At 46.4% G+C, this 6,456-nt stretch overlaps 1 long non-coding RNA gene across 1 annotated transcript; it reads right to left on the reverse strand.

The window, feature by feature from the left end:
- Window positions 1–430: 430 nt before the first annotated feature.
- LOC127685289 (uncharacterized) lies at window positions 431–3,809 on the reverse strand. Its single transcript, XR_007977814.1, has 3 exons — window positions 3,416–3,809; window positions 2,441–2,692; window positions 431–723 (listed from the first exon to the last, which is right to left on the reverse strand). It is a non-coding gene; the product is annotated as an uncharacterized LOC127685289 (long non-coding RNA).
- Between the last annotated feature and the right edge of the window lie 2,647 nt (window positions 3,810–6,456).

Raw genomic sequence — 6,456 nt, forward strand, 5'->3', positions numbered from 1 at the left:
AGATGACTCCAAACTCATCAAGTGACCATGACGAAGGACAGAGACACATTCAGGCAGACGGTATCTTTCACATGTGTCAGAAAGCACATGGTGTCAACTTCTAATGGGGGATCTAAACTAAACCAGTTGCTAAAAGTAGCATCCACTTGACGTCCCTATTGCAAGGGTGTCCCCTAATCTTTGTAATTAATGAGAACATTTAGGAAGAAATGCTTTGAGACTGATTATTCTGTCCCTAAACAACGTCTCATGTAATGATGCCCAAGAGCATGGCATTATATCCCATACATCTTTCCTGAATCAGTTATCACTGTGGTAGCTGCCAGACAGGGTTTCAATTCCCTCTCCCACTCTCCCATTAGAGTAATAACACTATCAACTTGTGAATCCCTTTTTATTCAGCCTATAGAAATCTTTTGTGGTCTGTCTTAGTCAATGTTCTATTGCAGTTGAGAGACACGACCATGGCAACACTTACAAAAGAAAGCATTTAATTGAGGCTTGTTTACAGTTTCAGGCATTCAGTCCATCATCAGCTTGGCTGGATGCATGCTAGCAAACAGGCAGACATGATGCTGGCGAGGCAGCAGAGGGGTCTACACCTGGATCCACAGGCAAGAAAGAAAGACACTTAGAGTGGAAGTCTCTGGATATGTCAGGTGATACAGATTCACGTGGTGTTTTGCTGATGCAGACTCACATGGCGTTTTGCTGTGGTAAGACCTGTGGAAGGACACGTGATGTTTGGAGAAGGTATAAACAGGACTCAGCAATGCCAGAGTGCTTGCACAGCTAGCCTTGCAACGCTTTGTTGGTTGATCTCAAGTCTTCGTCTTCGCTGATCTTCACTTTGTTGAGAGGCACGGCAGAAAACTTCTGGAGTCCTGGCTGGTCCTGGTTGCTCCCACTGAGTCGTGCCCATCTGGCAGAGGACTGGCAGTTTCTGCCAGATCTTGCCAATGCTGCTGATTTCTGTTTGGTATCCTAACACTACTGAACTGGACTGCTGGTGTCCTGCTGGAATCACCCCAAGGAACTACTTCTAAACAGGTCCATATCCCTTTATGTTACTGACCAACTTTTCTCCCCTACTTCTGGATGGTGGGATAGAAAGGGATGTGTGTTGAAGTGTTTGTGAACCCTTTTTAAAAGTAGGTTTTGATAAATCTAAGCCTACAGACACTGGGTGTGGCTTGGGCACGTGCAACCCCAAAGCCCATCCCTAGTGACACACTTCCTCCTACAAGGCCACACCTCTAATCCCTGTCAAGTATCTCCACTTCCTTATGACGGAGCATTCAAAAACATGAGCCTGTAGAGGCCATTCCTATTCAAACCACCTCTGTGGTCATTATTCATGGTTGTCTTAGCCATTGTTCTTGGGCAGTGAAGAGACACAACAAAGCAACTTTATTTTATAAGAGTTGATTAAAGCAACTCTTATAAAAGAAAGTATTCAATCTGGGAGTTGCTTACAGTTTCAGATCTTAGGCCGTTATCATGCCAGGGAAAATGGTGGCAGAAAAGTGTGGTGCTGGAGAAGTAGCTGAGAGAGAAATAGAGGACACTGGGCCCTGGCTTGGGCTTTTGAAACTTTAAAGGCCACACCCAGTGACGTAGTTCCTCCAACCAGGTCACACCTCCTAATCCTTGTAATCCTTTGAAATGGTGCCACTCCCTGATGATGTGAGCCTCTGGGGGCCATTCTTATTCAAACCACCACGTTTTATGTTTGAATCATCTCAGGTTTGACTTGTGGAATCTGCTTTGAACTGATGCCTGTGTTTTTACCTGTCTCCAACAGCCCTGAACACTGTCTCACTTTCTGATACAAGCTATTCCGACTCATCTCTACTCTTTTAAAGGAGAAATAAAGAAGGGCTCTTTACAATATTGGGGGGAGGGAAAGGCTCAAAAACTGTGCCTTGATTTAAAATTACATGTTCTCAGGGAAGTAACTAGTGTGGCAAAAAGGATGCTCTCAAGATGTGTGGGACTGATCCTAAAGACAGACGGCCTTAGCCAACTGACTGCACGCGAAGCTTGTCTGTTAACAGGCACATCTGGATAATAACTTTGAACTTAGGTAATTAGCAACATATCTCGAGGATATATTGTTCATTGAGGAAGTTGTAGTGTGGGGATACAGCCGGGTTTCAGAAGCAGGAAGGACCCTGATATCCTTACACACTGGGGCAGACTTTTCCTTGTGTCTCTGGAAAATTCACTTTTCCTGGATGAGCCCCAGACTTCGACTGTGTAATGAGGAAATCATATGCACCTCATAAATTTAAATGGACTCATTTAGAGGATGTGCTTAATGCAGTAATTGCCGCATATTAAACACCCAATAAATGAAAGCTACCTTTGCCAAGAGTCCTTCTGTCAACATTTGAAATCCTAGATAGCTGAAGTGGGAATAGCTTCATGATAGACTTACCAAGAATGAGGGGAAGTCCACTGGTCTTGGATAATTGTCTAATTATTATAGTAATGCGCATGTGCTGGTGTGCTCGGAGGCCGGGCCTGGACTTCAGGTGCTCTCTCCAGTGCTGCACACAGGATCAGCAACAAGGGGGAACTTAAGGGTCATGTGCATTTGAGGGAACAAGGGGAAGACGGGTGAGGATGCAGATCACAACCTCTCCGTGCTTTCATTATGATTAGCATTGTGAGACCCTGGGTTCATGACCTAGAAACACAAAATTTAAAAAACCCTGAGAAAACTCTGTGATTCCAAGACTTGGGTGGTGGAAAGGCAGAAGATTTGGACTTGAAAGGCTGTGGTCCAGCCTCAGGGATTTGAACAAGTCCTTCCCACAGGCAGGAACTGTTTTTGTTTTTTTACTTGTGTGTGTTAAGACCTTTTATCCCTATTAGGAGCACAGCCCAAAGGCCCTTGTGCTCACAGATGTCCAGAGAAACTAGGAAGGTGAAACATATAGAATTGTCTTTCCAATGGGAAAGATGTAAAACAAAACAAAACACCCAAACCTGTTCTTCCACTCTAAACTGGAAATTGGAAGGGATTAATAGCCCGGCCGGCGATCTGTGTTATCCCTTGGGCCAGGCCATATCAAGATTCCACAACCAGGTCCAGAGGTGGCTAGTGATCTAAATGACCCTTCCCGCCAGGGCCCCCAAGGTCCCACAACAGTCTAGATGACCCTTACATCTCCCCCAAGCTCTGCCAAGCAGGACCAGAGGTGGCTAACTGCCCAAATGGCCTCTACATTATCTGTATGATAAAGACCCAGCCAGGCCCTTCCTTAGGCCCTCAAGCTAGCACAGGTATCTTTGGAACCCATCCTCCTGGAAGAAATGACATGTACCCGAATTTAATGTAATTACACTTCCATGTGCAGTGGGGATTGTATTACACCAGGAAACTTTTTTTTTCCCAGATTGTACTTACTGTGTTTCAAACTTGCTGACAACGAACTGCCTGACATCAGACTCCTTGCAGTCACGATCCAGGTTGATGACTTCAGTCTGAACAGTTTTCATTCTCACTTGTTTGCGTATGCTTACTTCTTTGCGGCTTGCACCCCTACCTGCCACGACCACCTGAAGGGTTGCCCACAGATCCCTCCTCTGCAAACATGTCACAACCCTGCTGCTAGGGGTGGACTTTGAGGTTTAAAAGCCTCCACCCCTTCCAGTTTGTTCTCCGGCTTTGTGCCTACTGTTTCAGGTGTGGGCACGTGGCTCCGTTCTTCCGCGGCCATGCATGACATGTGCTGCCATGCCTGCCCCCTGACGGACTCTTACCCCACTGGACCCGCAAGTTAAAACTCTTAGCCAGGGGGGGGGGGCTAGAAAAGGGGAAATCATTTGAAATGTAAATAAATTATATCGAATAAAAAAAAAAGAATGGAAAAAAAAAAACAAAAAAACAAAAAACTCTTAGCCAGGTGGTGGTGGCGCACTTGGCAGAGGCAGGCAGATTTCTGAGTTCAGAGGCCAGCCTGGTCTACACAGAGAAAACCTGTCTCAAAACAAACAAAACAAAACAAAACAAAAAAACCCTAACTCTTCATTAGTTGCTTCTGTCATGGTGTTTTGGTCACAGCAGCAGAAGACTGACTGATAGCATCCTGTTTAGACTCGTGCTTTGTGATCCCAGGAGACCCAGACATCTCAGACACAGTTGTGTCCCTGGGTAGCAGCTTTTCTCTCAAGGGCTTTGTGGTAGATTCAAGGTGTTGTAAGTCTCTAATTCCTTTTTTTAAAAGATGTATTTCATGTATGTGAATACACTGTCACTGTCTTCAGACACAGCAGAAGAGGCATTGGATCCCATTACGGATGGTTGTGAGCCACCATGTGGGTCCTGGGAGTTGAACTCAAGACCTCTGGAAGAGCAGCTAGTACTCTTAACCACTCTCCATCTCTCCAGCCCCACGTCTCTTATTTCTTTATGTTGAAAGATTAGTTTGTTCCCTCTTGACTGGGAGTTGACCCGAGACTCCATAACCAACACTCTGTGGTAGAAGTTTGGTTGGTTCTGAGTTGACAAAACAACTTCCTCTTCCTCTCAGATCCCTGGACACTCCTTGTCCCCAATCTTAAATAAAAGAACTTGAGGTCTTGCTGAGAAGAGCATCAGAGAACCAGAGGCATACTTGCAGAAGCCATCTTTGATGTCCAGGTCAGTCAGACCTCCAAACCCAGCTGACACGGGACTGCAACCTTATCACTCAAGGCAAGGACCTCCCTCTACCCAGTGCCCCGCCCCAGCCAACGCACCAGGAGAAGCAGCATGCTAAGTCATGAAGTTTGGGGGAAGCTTATTATGCAATAATGGGTTAAAAAAAGAAGCCCCAAACTGGAGACTAGCAGAGCCCAGAGTTCTGGGGTAGCTGACTCAGGCAGGTGGGTCTAGCCTGCTTTACCCCTAGGTTCCCCAACCAACTTTATTACCAAAGATTCAGTTTGGCTAAATCGAACAACAGAAAACTCCAGACAGTAGAGCTTTAAACAAGCCAGAAGTTTTTCTCTTGAAGAAGTCTGGGTGAACAGCCCAGGCGAGAACACTGGCCCAGCCTGTGAAGGACACTACATGACATCAGCCTTGTGGATCAAAATGTCACCTCAGGCAGCAGCATGGAGGAAGGCACGAGGAAAACTAAAGGTGCTTTCTCCTAAGGGAGATTGTTTAAAGTCGTCCTGTGTCATATGGCTGCAGTCAACTGGCCCAGGTGTCTCACGTCTACTTGAAGTAGACAAAGCAAAATGCTTGAAACAGACGCGGGCAGGTCACTTTGGGAAAGAAGGCTACGGGGTAGCTCTTGGCAGTATCAGCCTCATTGTTGGGTCTTGGGCAAAAAGAGAAAATCAGAGTTTTTCATATAGTGTTGGCCCAGGGAAGAGAGCAAGCACTTGTCCCCCAGTGTCTGAAGGGTGGGGACTAGAGAAGGCCATCGTGTCAAAGAAGCCAGTTGGTAACCAGGAAAGAGGTTAAATAAAAAGCCTCCAGATGTGGTGGCTCACATCTGTAATCCCAGCACTCCAGACTGGAAACAAGGCAGGAAAAAATGGCTTCCTTAACGTGAAAACAGAAACAACAAAGGCACAGACATGAAAAACCTCTGGCATTTGTATGTGTGAAGGGACACGTGTATGCCTACACACACAGCCACGTATACTAGAAATGAATTAAATAGAAAGGGGACACAGGGAAGAGAGAGAGAGAGAGAGAGAGAGAGAGAGAATGAAAAGGAACGAAGAAAGGCGGTTGACATATGTAGTCCAGGCTAGCCCTGAACTCACAGAAATTCTCCTGCCTCTGCCTCCTGAATTAGGGGGTTAAAGCCAAGAACTACTACACCTGCCCAGCTGTCTCTGATTGCACCACCTTATCACACGTCCTTGTGCAATCCTTTGTCCAGGAACATATAGACCTAGAAACTCAAGCGGGTGCCCCCAGAACCCAGATCTGTACCCTAACACTGGGGTCAAAGGAAACTTGAAACAAGACTTTGGGCAAGACAGAAACAGGGAAACATTCCTAGGCAAACATTCCCAGACAAATTCAAGAAGGTTCTGCTACAGTGTCCTCTGGTCAGCTTCAGGGTCTCTCAAGACATACATTCTTTTTCCTTATTTATTGTGTGTGTGTGTATGTGTGTGTGTGTGTGTGTGTGTGTGCAACAGTTACATGTAGAGGTCAAGGGACAACTTGCTCTGTTGAACCCAGGACACCAGGCTTGGTGGCAAGCTCCTTCCAGCCACTGTTGAACATCAAGACTCTGCATCTTTGCCAGGGTGGCCTGAGGTGAAGTCAGCGCCTCTCTGGGGCATGGAAGTGGAACCAATGACAATCTTCCTAGGACCTGATGGAGTGGGGGAGGGCCAGGTCCTTCCAGAGACGAAAGACTGGAAACCGCGCCACCAAAAGGTGTTGAGGCCGGAGCGGGTTGAACAAAAGCATCATAGATGGTGGCTGCACATAGA

Source organism: Apodemus sylvaticus, chromosome 5 (genome assembly GCF_947179515.1).
Source record: "Apodemus sylvaticus chromosome 5, mApoSyl1.1, whole genome shotgun sequence".
Lineage (NCBI taxonomy): Eukaryota > Metazoa > Chordata > Mammalia > Rodentia > Muridae > Apodemus > Apodemus sylvaticus.